Consider the following 14083-nt stretch of genomic DNA (forward strand, 5'->3'; position numbering starts at 1 on the left):
GCCCTTTGGAGCTGTGCAATATGGCAGCCGTACCACATCCCTTGGATTCACAGAAACATGGAGAACAGGTTAGAACTGTAGAGATTGATCGCCTTGCATTCCATTCGTTGGGCTCCTAATCAAGACACAATGGATGCTTAGTTGTCACAAGGAAACAGAAAAAGATACTCTCTGCAGAGAGGAAAGCCCCCAGGCTAACCCCTGAACAAACCAGCACGTCTAATTCCCTCCTGGGAGGACTGAGGAGTGGAGCCTTGGGGATGACTCAGCTCCCTCTCTCTGTGTCTCTCTCTGCCTCTCTCTCTCTGTTCCTAGGGAAGCTGAACAGGTCTGGGCAGCTGGCTGTGGGCTGAGCAGACAGATTGAAATGCAGGGAGCACTAATTTGTTAGGAATCCCTGAAGCTCCTATTGTCACCAGCCATTACTTACAACCTAGAATCTTTCTTTCCAGCGGACCTCTCATTCATGAACACATCCATAAACTTCAGGCATTTGTTTTTTAAGGGGAGAGAGTGTAAGTCAAGGGCTGTTGCAGTGGATCCCGTGGATCCTTGAGCACCACACACTGTCCCTGTTCATCTTGCTGAATGCCAGCAGGGTGGTTTCTGCAGAGAAAACCATTAACGAGGGCAACTTCCCTTTTGGAGAGAACTTGAAAGCCCTCCCGATTCCCAGCCTCGGTGCGGATTCCCTTGAAACAGGAACCTCTCCTTTTGGTGCTTTAGAAACCAAACGGGTAACGGAAACACTTCCCTGGGGGATGTTAAGTAACGGACACTTCACAAACACCACCCTTCCCAAATTCAAGGCAAGCCTGGATGGGATGCATTTGGCCAGCGTGTTCTTACGAGTAATGCTGCATCCACTCATAGGGCACTGGTGGGAATTTGAATAAAAGGTCTTCATCCTCTTTATTTTTCACCCTGTAACTGTTCCTGCCCATTCTAACCTTTCCCACCCCTCTGCCTCTGTTCCTCCTGATTTAGAATCCTAGAATATCAGGTCTGACAAGAACATAAAATTGCCTTATCTTGCCCCTTAGTTTTTTTTCCTCCCTGGGAAAACAAGCCCCCGGGAGGGTGAACAAAATAGCCAATAGTTATTCAGTTTAGCATCACAGCTGTGGCTAATTTGGGCCCCTTGAAGGCAGGGCCATTCCCAAAAGGACTCAGGATTTGTGACCTTTTTTCACTCAGTGAAACTGGGTGAAGACCGTTTGATGACACACTCCAGTGACTCCCGGACTCCTCTGTGGAAATGTGACCATGAGCTCTACACTAACCTCGAGGATACAGATCTACTAAAGCCAAGCTCCAGTGGACACACCATCCTTGCTTTGTGGACCAAACATCATGCTGAAAGTTGTATCTCGCATTTTTTTTTTGGTTAACAGCTACATTTTATGAACACAAAGATACCTGGCTGGTTTAAGGAAATACAAAGGAATCCTTTTGTAAAGTAAGTTAACATTTCTTCCTTTTTTTCAGTTAGTGTTTAACTTGCCTTTATGATAAATCTAGATTTTCACAGTTCATGAGAATCTCTATATTTGGATATTTTCTTAGATCTGAATCAAGTAACCTCTCTGTGTCTTTGTTTTCTCACCAATAACAGAATCGGGATGTTCCTCAGCATCCCCTGACAGCACAGCTGTGAGGTTTTAACTTGCTAGGCTCTCAAGGAGATACTAGTCCTGCCTTAGTACCAATATCGGCAGCAGCTTCCAAACCCCCTGCAGCCTCGCGCTGAAGTTAGCTGGAATGCTTGTCTTCTGCAGCAGTGAGGCTGGGTTGGGGTGTGTGAGAGGGCCTGGCTAGTAATTCTCATGGTAGAGAAACTACTCACAGTTAAAAGAAGCCCAAACAGAGGGTGTGCCCATCCCAATTCAACTTGATTTGTGGCTGGAGCACCTACTATGTACCAGGGCTGTATTGTGCCCAAGGAATGGAGAACTCGGTGGTCAGTCCTTGCCTTCATGGGGGGGGGGGTGGGGGGAGCAAAAAAAAGAGCCCTGAGGGAGCGCCCCTGTCACAGTCCTGCCTGGAGACAATAAAGGGGAACTCCCTACCTTCTTCGGTCCATCCATGGGAACAGAGCTGTTTTCCAGCCAGTATATCTTTGTTGTATTGAGGTGGGCCCCATAGAGTTAGTCAAACACAGCTTGAAGAGTAGGGGAGGCCAGAGACACATAGAGGAGGTGTGGGAAGTCACAATGACTCGAAGCTGGCATGTCGTCACGCTGACATCAACATCCTCCTTTGGAAGAGCTCTGATCAAGCTTTCACTTTGCAGAGAAACACCTTCCCAGATTTCCTCCAGCACTTGAAGCTGCAAGTTCCAAAGGTGAACTCAGGCCTTCACATCCCTCCCTTTGGCCCCCGAGACACCAGTAACCATGATGAATTGCACCTGGCCATGGCAACAGTCTCATTTTTTAGAAAAGCCAATCTGGACCACTTACCATGCTTAAAAGGAGCATTGACAGATAAGCAGCCTTCAGGATGCCATTTCCAAAAATCCATCTCTAACGAGGCATAGCTAACAATATGTGTATGGTGATTATTTATTCCAACAGCCCGTCCCAAGGTGCTGGAATCAGTTGCATGTGAAATTTACTTTGACAAACCATCCCTGATTAGGTAAGCCTTCCGCTGGGCTCCAGACCAAGGAGCTTCCGCTATTGACAGAAGCTTCTGGTCAACTCTTTCCGCAAATGGCAGAATATAGATTGAAGCCATTGTCAGGTCGTCAGGCACACACCATTGCCTGGGACTGCAATCAGAGAAAAAAGGTGTCAAAAAGTGGGAAGTGTAGGAGGCTGGGAGATACAGGGCCAAACACCGTTGCTTCCCCAGGGAGAAGCCAGTTGCTACTTCTATGAGAGAACAAAAAAAAAAGGGGGGCTGTGTGGCGAAGTACAGAAATTCAGGTGGCAGTGGGCATGGTTCCAGGCTTTCTGAGAACCCTCAGCTCAGGGCTTATCTCCCAGCATGTGCCCAGTTTCCCCAGTTTCAACAGGTAGGAAATCATACCCACCCTGGAAATTCTGAAACCTCAGGCTGCTTGCCGTTTATCTGACATTATCTGTTGTGTTTAAGAAAGCCACATGTGGGTCGGGGCGTAATGGGCTCAGTTTCATAGTATGTCAAAAAATGTGACACAAAAATGCATCAACATTGATCCAGGAAAGAGGGCCTGGGGCAAGTGGGTGGTTTACTTTGATTCAAGATAGTAGAGTCTTTCTTAAAAGAACTCATTGCTATCTTATAACTGGAATCTGTTAGGATTAGGGCCAGCTGCTAGAAACCGACAACGAAATAAAAGTGATTTCAGTCAAATAGAGGTTTATTTTCCAGCTGCTAGAAACCGAGAACGAAATAAAAGTGATTTCAGTCAAATAGAGGTTTATTTTCTCTAGCATAAAATGAAACCAGATACCCAGGTTCAGAGTTCATCTATAGGCCTCCAGCTTCTATAGCTCAAGATGGCTTCTGGAGCACCAGCCATTACATCTGTGTTCTGAGAAGGAGAATGAAGGGAGAAGGGAAAAAAGAATGCTTCCCGATAGGATCCATTTTACTTAAAGGAGCCGCACACAGTGACTTCATTTACTTTTATTGGCCAGCCTTAGTTGCAAGGGAAACTGAGCTATATATTGCTTTAGCTGGGCACGTTGCTGCTTAGAATATACGGGGCAGGCAACAGTAGGCTCCTTCATATCCCCCTTTTAGGGGCAGCTTCTGTAGCTTGGGTGAAAAGCATGTTGCTTTATCCCCTAGATGTAACCACATTTGGCTCCTGGCTCCATTGCCTTTTAGCCGTGTGACAGTGAGTAATTCATTTTGATTTCCTGGATCTGTTTCTTTACCCATAAAAATGAAGATATGAATCCCACCTGATGGGGGTGTTGTAAGAAGTCGATGAGACAGTTCATGTAAAGCACTCAGCCCAGCGCCTGACATTTGAACAGCAGGCGTTTGATAAATGTTAGTGCCCTTTCTCTTTCCTGTGAGTTAAATGTATTATTTACCTGTATGGAGGCTTCACCACCAGCTCCTCGACGTGGGCCCAGAGGGCACATCCCCTGGCAGAATGCCCAAGAGGGTGGCAATCAAAGTTTTATCATTGGAACTATGGTGGCAACAGCAATGGTTATTGTGCTAGGTGCTGTACACGCATCATCTCATTGAACCCCTGCCATGACAGATGCCATGTGTCCTCCGCCTAGATCCCTGGGTCTTCTGCCATAATGCTACTGCCAATGGTTTACACCTATGACTCTCAGGAAAGGTTGCCTGGGGATCCTTTGCCCACAGTGCAGAGTGCCTGGAGTTTACCTCCCTTCGTGGCCCTCAATCCCTGAGCAAAACCCTTAGTCCCTTAGCAACAAATGCAGGTGCACAAAAGCCCAGTTTGCTTGTGAGCAGGACAAACCAATGTACAAACATCCTCCCACGTGCCCAGGAGGATCAGGCTGGGAAACCCTCTTTTACTTGGACACTTCCCGGTCCCTGCCTGCTTCCTCAACTAAATAAATCACCTGTACATGAGTCCTCCTTTCTTTTTCTCCTTCTGGGGAGTCTGACCTCAGATACACCCCAAACCTCATGAGGCAGACCTATTAGGAAACCCTTTCCATTTTGCAGAAGGGAAAGTTGAAGTTTAGGCGGATCAAGTAATTTGCCTGAGGTCACACAACTAGGAAGGTTTTAGAATTGTGATTTGAACCCAGGTCTTCCTGGCAGCACCCTGAGATCTTCCCTTCCAGCTGCATATCCTCGAATGGTGGCCCAGAACCCACAGGGGTAAGTACCGAGGATTCTGGCAAGTTAAATTCCTCAGCCAATTTGCTGGTAAGGTAGGGGCTCATTTCCAAGGGATACTGATGAGAATAGCTAAGTTAAATTCTCAATGAAGGGTCAACCAGGGCATCCTGAAACCCTGACTCTTTAAAAAACAAAACGAAACAAATAAAAAAAACTTTTTAAAAAGATTTTATTTATGAGATGTCTGGATAGCTGGGTGGCTCAGTGGGTTAATTGTCTGCCTTAGGCTCAGGTCATGATCCCAGAGTCCTGGGATTGAGTCCCATGTCAGGCTCCCTGCTCAGTGGGAAGTCTGCTTCTCCCTTTCCCTCTGCCTGCCACTCCCCCTGCTTCTACTATCTCTCTGACCAGTGAATTAAAACACACACACATACACACACACAAATTTTATTTATTTGACAGAGAGAGAGAAAACACAAGCAGGGGGAGGGGCAGAGGGAGAACGAGAAGCAGGCTCCCCCATGAGCAGGGAGCCCGACACAGAACCCGACCCCAGACCTGGGGATCATGACCTGAGCCAAAGAAAGACACTTAACCTCTTAACCGCCTGAGACACACAGCCCCCCCTCCCCCACTCCAACCCTGACTCTTCTGGCTGAAGTTTGGTCCTCTTCAGTTTGGGGAGGGAGAGGTGGAGCTGCTGGACAGGACACGGTGGGCATCTGCCTGGCCTGCCGGAGCGGCCAAGTGCAGGCTGGCTGCGGGAGGGGCACGAAGGCCGTGGCACTCACACCGCTCAGCCAGTCCCTGCCACATCCTGTCTCTGGGCCCGCAGCTTGGCTTGCCAGCATCCATTCTGCCCAGAAAATTGGGCTCACTTCTCACTGTATTGTTTCCAAGCCATTTTGGCTTCCTCCCTGAAAGAGCCACACCCTGGGTCTCCCTGTTTCCAAAGAGCTTCGAAAGTCATTCCTTTCCCTCCCTTTGGCTTAAAAAGACTGACAACACCATTTCCATTGAGGGAGATGGGGAAATAGTTAAATTAGCCGTAATAACTCAACAATTATAAAAAGTCCTAATTATCTGAGAATGCCTGATAAAGGTGGGGGGCAGAAGGGAAGAATGCCAAACACACGCCGCACATCCTGGTTTGTGATTTTGCCTAGAAACAAGCTTTCTTTAAAGCTTTTTATAAAAATAAGTTGAACTTTAACAATACCAGCTACCAGCTACTTCTTAAAGAATAAATGAAATAAATTTCTTGCCCGTGAAAATTTTCCAACAAAATTGCCTGGTTGTTAACATTAAATTTTTCCTACTTAATCTTTGTAGCACAATCCAAAAAAAAGAGTCATTTTAAAAAAATACTTGAGGGTTTTATCATGTCCTTCAAGTGCCACTTGAAAATCTTTCCTCTTCAAATTGTGTTCTTCGAAGCAACACTAACTTTGCTTTTCTCTCTTAATTTAGTTATTGGCTACCTCTGCCTTGCTCCTGGGTCAGTGACTTAGTTGACTGAATTTAGAACTCTCCAACATCACTTCCATTGACCTCATGAAATCCTCCATTTTTGGCATGATCTGCAATTTCGTTTTGCCGTCCATTCGCATTGGGTTTGCAAATATGGCCAGATATTGCAGAGGTCAGACCATTAGGAAGGGGCAGCCTTTCGCTTTTAGTGGGAAGGAGTATTAATGAATTGTAAGGAGGTCTGGACCAGTGCCTGATATCATACATACTATACTTTAGCCATGAATATTTTTATGCTCTAAAACCTTTTGCTTTGATTTCAGGCACTTGCATATGACTCCCAGTAACCGGGCCCTCCCTACGTACCTGTACAGGATTTCAACATTTATGAAGCATTTTAACATTTCATGTGACCTTCAGAGCAGCCAGGTGAGGAATATCATTTTCTGGATAACCTTTCTAAGAGCCAGAAAGGTTAAGTGACTTGCCCAAGGTCCCATGGGGGCTTGAGAAACAGAGCTAGGGCTGGCCCCCAGGTCTGTTTTTTTTTCATGCTACCTTTTTCTGGAAGTTTCTGGAATTTCTTCACCTAGGTGCCCAGCAGAGAGACCCTGCATGGAGGCCTGGAATGCACGGACCTCCTGAGTCTCTCTTGGTCCTGTCTGCTTAGCTGGGAGGCCTATGGATGGCAGAATCTGATCGGCACCATTCCTCAGATCTAGTTCCATATCCAGGTTACAAAGCCCTCATGAGTGAAGCACATTTCTAAACTTTGCCCAAACCAGAGTGAGCTCCTCTGCTTGCAGAAGAGTTGCTGTGGGCAGGAAACTCTATCTCTCTGGTCCAGAACTACCATTTGGCTCACCTTGGCAACATCATTTCAATTAGGGTCAACAGCCCTCTTAATTATGCATTAATCCTTAAGCAACGAGGTAAAGCTTCATTCATCAGAATTTTATCTCCTCCATATACCACTAAGAGTCCCTGTGGTCTCCTCCACTCAAATTATCAACAAGAATAAATCCAAGAGTTCAATATGACTGCAGAGCCGTCCATTCATCAGGGCTCATTTTATGAGTCTCCTGCAGCTTGGAGCAGCCAGGAAGTGGGCTGTCCGCTGCCTGCGAAGGCTGAAATGCTGAAATGGTACCATGAGCCACGCAGGCTCGGTGGCCGGTGGGCTCTGAGGCCCTGCCAGGGAGGGATCGGGTGGTCCCGGGGAGATGCCGAGGGGGAAGACGCCATTCTCTTTCTCTAATCGCCTCTAACAGGCAACCATACCTCCTCCCATTTCTTTGCAAGGACGCCACGGAGGAGGTCAAGGACTCCCAAGAAGCAACTAGTTTCTCTCTCTTCCTCTAGAGCACTGGCTCCCACGTGCTGGCCTTGGACCTGGGAGGACAGAGGGTTTAGTGCAGTCACTTGGGACAGCTATGAGTGTGTCCAGCTCTGTACATACGCACCACAATTTTTTTTTAAATGTTTCCAGATGCCTCTGGGATGAAGACAATAAAAATTCACTTAAGAGCTATGGGATTTACAGTAGTTGCATCAATGGCCTTTTGGGGGGGCATCTTCTCAACCTCCAATGGCTTTTTTTTTTTTTTTTCCCCTGAGAACGAAGTTCCTTCTCCCAGTAGAAACTGGCTCTGGCCCCGTGTTGGTACCACGGAGCCCTCTTCTTCCCTGTCACAGCTAACTGGACGTGAGGCTGCGCTTTGCCTTTGCTTAGCTGACCAGAGTCTCCCTTCTAGAATTTGCAGCTGTGATGCAAAAATCGCCTTTGGGTGCAGGTGACTGGCCAGAGGTGTGATGTAACTGGGAGCCATGGAGGTGGCCGCGTCTTCCTGGGTGAGGCAGGGAGCCCTCGTGTGTGGGGTTGAGGGAAGGGCTGGGCACGTTTGGAGAGGAGCACAAAGCCAAGGAGTCCCGCTGCGACCCTGACCACCCTCCAGCTCCCGCTGTTGGCCTCGGAGAGGTGTGGAGTCTCTGGCCACCTCAGGGATCCTTCCAGTACATTAGAACTGCTTAAGGTGACTGACTTCAGCCGAAGAAACTTTGACAAAATAGTGACTTCTGGATATTATATAGATACTAAATATATAGATACCAAATAAAACATTATGTGGGGATTTTTGACATATTATAAAGTTTCCTTACTTGTTCATAAGAATGTTTTAGAAGGATGGTGTTCTCTGGTTTTCCCAGAAAATCTGCAGAAGGAGATGTATCACTCACAGGGCGCATTACACGGAAAGCGCTCAGCTCGGCACCCTTCACAGAGCTCATGCCCAACAAGGACCTGCGACTATTTTCTTTATCACCCACAGAATTTTGACAAGTACTCACAATGGCCAGGTCCAGAAGCACCTTCCAGAAGTCTCTTCTATATCCAGAACGCATACCATTTGAGCGTGTTCCCCTCAGCTTAAAGATCTTTGCAGCCCCTGTGTGCTCCCCTGCTTGTAGGACCAAGGAGAGCATGTGCTGGGGTGGGTTGTGGGGGTGAGGTGGTCTCACAAGCATCACTTGGAGAACACATTGAGTTACAAACTCCCGGACCCCATCCCTGACCCACTGACTGGAAGCTCCAGGGAGGAATGAGAGGAGCTGCATCTCTAACACGTGCCCAGGTGATTCCCATCATCACTGATCTGTGGGGGTTATAAATCTCTGTCTCTAAGTGGACAAACCATAGGTCTGAGGATACGTCATGCGGAAAGTCATATCATGCATTTTAACTTTCAGGGGCATCCAATCACCTGCCTTCTCCCTCCCTAAGAGCACCGAGATTTTCATTGTGTTTTCTTCTTCCCCACAAAACCCAGATGCTTCTGGGAACCTCACTCCCAGGTCTAGGGGCCAATCAGTACACTCTATTTCCTGGTTCAAGTGTGGGCCCATGACCCACGCTGGCCTCATCAAGGGGGATGTCAGGATTGTTGCTTGGAAGGGATGGTATGTTATAAAGATGTAAGGGCTGGAGCCACAGTAGCTATTTTGCCATCCTGAGGGAAACAGCTTTCAGATGACTCTGAGTAGAAAAGATAAAAGAACCCAAGTCCTTACTGACATTATTAAGGTTCCAAACCTCAACTTACCTCTGCACTTTCTATCTGTGCGGGTCACAGGTCCTCAGCTCCACCCCCTTCAATCTCCCAGTGCTTTGTTCTTGCTTCTCATGTCCTACTCAGTTGTGTCTGGGACTCCTCCATTCCTAGACCTTGCATCCCCACTCAAAGGATCTTTATTGTTTTAGTTACTTAGTTGGGTATTTGGAACTTGCAACAAAGCGTTCTACCAGGTATATTTCACAAAGTCTTCTAAGAAACAGTAAGTTTATTTCATGTGTTGGTACAAATGGGTCAAGACGTAAAACCCTCCACTGCTTCCTAAACAAGAGGGAGTGGATTTGAATTTCAGCAAGAGGAATTTGGGTTAGGAAGAAGGAAAACTTTTCTTCTCACGAAGTCTGTGAGGTATTTAAAATGATCATTCAGGGAGGTTTTCAGAGCTTCCTATTGTGCAGATTAAAACAAAAAAGTGAATTTTCTGGTGTAATTTCAATGTTGTCCTGCAGAGCAGTAGATGGATAGATTAATTATCCTCACTTAGGAGCTCTTCTGTTCCATGATTTCATAAAGCCATCCAAACTTTATTCTGGACGAGTTTTCCTGATCTCACTTATGAAATCCATCATCCCAGCTCTCCTAGGGCTCCTCAGATGACACTTCGCAAACATTCCCAGGGGCAGGCCCGCCCAGATCCCTCTCCTAGGCTGCTGGGGGATGAAAGAGTCCCTTCTCTCCCTCATCGTGACCGACCAGATGTGCCACTTGGCCAGCCAGGAATATTTTTATTGCAAAGTATGCTGTTTCCACTGATGACAGTCCCAAAACCGTTAAGACAGAAAGAGAAAAGAGGATCATATTCTGGCTTGTTTGATTTTCTAAAGTGGACTTGGTGAGACAGAGGTTATTCCGGGCCCTTAAATCTTCCCCACTAAAATGTCCCACCACATCCCAAATCTGCTCATTGATACACTGAATATGGCAGTGGTACAGTGGAGATGACTTTGTAAGGAAAACGACCTTTCTTCTTCCTTCCTTCCTCTCTTTCTCTATTTCTTTCTCTCTCTTTCCCTCTCCCTTTCTCTCTTCCTTCCTTTCTTCCTTTCTCTCTCTTTCTTTTTTTCTTCCTCCTCTCTCCCTCCCTCCTTCCCTTTCTCTCTTTTTCTTTCTTTCTTCCTTCCCTCCCTCCCACCCATGTTCATTTGTTCGTTCCTTCGTTCCTTCCTTCTCTCTTTCTTTTTCTTTTTTTTTTTTTTTTTTCTATACAGGATGCAGGAAGGACCAGAGAGCTGTTAGCATGCTGGGGAGAAAGCACAGAGGGCCGAGCCCCAAGGCCTTCCACTCTGTTACTGTTCACGTATCACACAAGGCATTGGACAGTTGGAATTAGAACCAGACGCTGTCTCTGACGCTAACAGACTCACAGCGTGGGAATGGAGTCCCCAGACACCGATGAGGACATGAGAACCTGAGCAGAGCACTGGGGAAGGGTGAGGCCCGAGCTCAGGCTCCCGAGGCCATCTTGTTTGGCTCCTAGCAAACACTTAACGAAAGAGGCCTGAGAATAACTCTTGCCCGGGAGTTAAAGTGATGGCCTCTCAGGCCTGACTCTGCTGTTTTTTAACCTTAAGCCAGTCACTAAGTTTTCCTGAGTTTGTTTCCTCAACAGCCAAGCCGAGCATATAAAGCTACCTCACAGAGTATGTGAAAGTGCTTTATAAACCATGACGCGTCCCCGCAGGTGAGCCACCCATCGAGGCTGGCAGGGAACAGAATCAAGATGTGTGTCATCCACCACGAGAGTGTAGGCAGAGGCGATGTGTGGAGGGAGGCACCGAACTCAGGGAGAGCTCCAGCGCTTCTCTGTGAGGCCTTTGCCGGCCGAGGGCCCCGTGTCAGGAAGAGGGACTGTTGCGGGGCTGTCCTTTCAGCTTAAGGTGGCAGAAAACGCAGGCTCTCCTAGATGATGGGGTCAACCGACTCTGGGAATGGGAGTCAAAAATCAAAATTCCACTCCCACATCCCAGCCTAGAGAAAAAACTCAAGCTGTCTGCTTGGTGGTGTTTTTTTCCACTCTCTGAAAGCTCAATAATATTTGACAAGCCAGGCTGCATCACCATGGAGACCCGGACCTGCTGGTGCTTCCTCACACGGGGCAAGGTAAGCTTGGAGCATGCCCGACTCCATGGGCCAATTTCAGATGCCATGACGGCCTCGATTTCTTACCTCCTCTCTTCCTTTCACATTTTTGAGGGGCCCTGTTCACTAGTGTACACAATTCCTTTCATTCCCTAATTTGCCCCTCCATTGTTCCCGGGGAAAGAAAAGGATGACTTTTACACAGAGATATACATGCGCGTGACGTCCTTCCACAAGGATGTTGGTAGCTGGAAGAGTGCGAGAAGAGGCCCCAAAGTACTCAGTGATTGGAAACCCAGGAACGCCCCCACTCAGGCTGCCAGCCCCCCCCCCCGCCCCCAAACACACAGAATAAGAAGGGAGCAGAATGGCTGCTGTGATCATGTTGATCCCGTCACAGTTCTCCCCAGGGCTGATACCATTAATGGTGCCTGAGATTTGTGGCAGCTGCGTGTCTTCTGTCAGAAGATTGGAGTGGGGGGGAGGGGCTAATATCTTGGTATTCAAAATGGGAAAAAAATGTAAATCTGGGGAAATACTGGGTTTCATCACCTAAATTCTGGAATAGATTATTTGGTAGAGATTTGCGAGTACCTTTCAAAAGAAAATAGTGCTCATGACTTACAAGCTAAGGCTCAGTTAGGAATTTATACCCAGTAACTCATCTCTTTCTGGGCTTTGTGCAAGTGAGACAATGAATAAACATTTGTTAAGTAAATGAAGGCAGGTTTGAAGTGATCTACAGTAATAAAAATATATCCTAAGTGGATAATTAGAGGCGAGAAAGAAGAGTATTGGAGGAATAAAACAAAAAAGAGTAAAAAGAAAGAAAGAAAAAACAAATATTTTAGTATCTAGATGATTGAAAGACTGCAAATGAACCTGAGTTTTAGCTCAAAGAGTCCAGGAAACTTTCTTATTCTCTCAATGTTTGGTAAAAAGAAAGAAAGGAAAGAAGGGAGGAAGGGAGAAAGGGAGAGTGGGAGGAAAGGTTAGGTAAGATAAAGGGAAGGGGAGGAAAGGAAACAGACTTGGACCCAAATAGATTTAAATTCCGCCCCCCCCCCGCATTAAGTTCTATGTGAAATTTATTGCATGAAAATTGTGTTTTACAAGGAACCCCAAGCAACACAATATGTTTCAAAAGACACGGAAACATCCTTCAAATAGATCCTTTAATGCTGATTCTTTATAAAAGCTGAGGGCTTCATATTGAATCATTACTCAGTTAAGACATTTTTTGCAGGGAACTGTTAAAATATAGGCCAAAAAAATGTGTTTAGAGACCCTAAAGGAAATAAATAAATAATGTGTCCTTGGGTGCCACTCTCTCAAGTCTTAGACATAAAGATGCAGATCCACATTGCACACTACTAACAGATGCTATATTCTGTGCCTGTGATGAGGGAAGAGCTAAATGCTTTAGATACCAGACGTATGGAAGCAAATTTGATATTGTGTTCCAAACTCTTGGGAATTTGATAGAAATTCTCACTCAGAGAAGCACTATGGTATAGAAAATGATACAGTGCAAATAGACTGGGGTTTCAAAACTTGGCTCAAAATTACTGTGATCACCTTAGCTAAGCTACTTAAATTTTCTCCAGCATCAGGATTCTATTTGCCCAAATGTGGATAATATGCTTTACTTTGAAGATTGAGTGACATAGATTAGACGACATAGTGTATAAGTTTCAGCTACAAGTAGCAAAAAAATAAATAAATAAATAAGTAAATCCAAATAACAGTGGCTTAAATAAAATAGAAATTTATTTCTTGCTTGTGTTCTAGACCAAGGACCAAGATCCTTGTAGCGTGTTGCTCTACATGAGTGGCTCCCATTCCTCAGATAACCAACCTCATAGTCCAAAATAGCTGCTGGAGCTCCAGCATCACTTTTATATTCCAGCCTGCAGGTAAGAAGAAATAAGAGAGTAGAGCACACCACTTCTTTAAAAATTTTTTTTTTGTTCATTTATATACCTTTGGCCAGAATTTTATCACATGGTCTTACCTAACTTCAAGGGAAACTGAGAAATGCCATCTTTATTTAGGGCAACTTGGTTCCAGATTTAACAAAAAATATATAGGACACCCAGTTAAATTTGAGTTTTGGATAAATAATGAATATTTTGTTTTCCTTTTTTAGAGAGAGAGAGAGAGTGTCAGTGTGTGTGTGAGCAGGGGGTGGGGAGGGGCAAGGGAGAGGGAGAGAGAGAGTATTAAGCAGGTTCCATGCCCAGTGCAAAGCCCAGATACAGGGCTCGATCTCAGGATCCTGAAATCATGACCTGAGCTCAAATCAAGAATCGGATGCTTAACTGACTGACTCACCCAGATGCCTCAATAATGAATAAATTTTTAGCATAAGTATGTCCTAGGCAAAATTTGAGACATACCTTTAATAAGACATTTTTCACTGTTTATCCAGAATTCAAATTTAACAGAGAGTCCTGTGTTTTATCCAGCACTCTAGCCCGGTTAAAGATCAGAGTCTTATTAATGAGGTAGGCAGGGCAGGGTGGAATGAGAACCAGGGGACAGTCGGCCATTGGCCACAGGGGTGTGTATGAAAGTGCGTTTCGCAGAGTGGGCCTTCAGCAAATGTTGGTTCTCTCTCCCCTTCCCTGTGAGGC

This window comes from Martes martes, assembly GCF_963455335.1.
Source record: "Martes martes genome assembly, chromosome: 4".
Classification (NCBI taxonomy): domain Eukaryota; kingdom Metazoa; phylum Chordata; class Mammalia; order Carnivora; family Mustelidae; genus Martes; species Martes martes.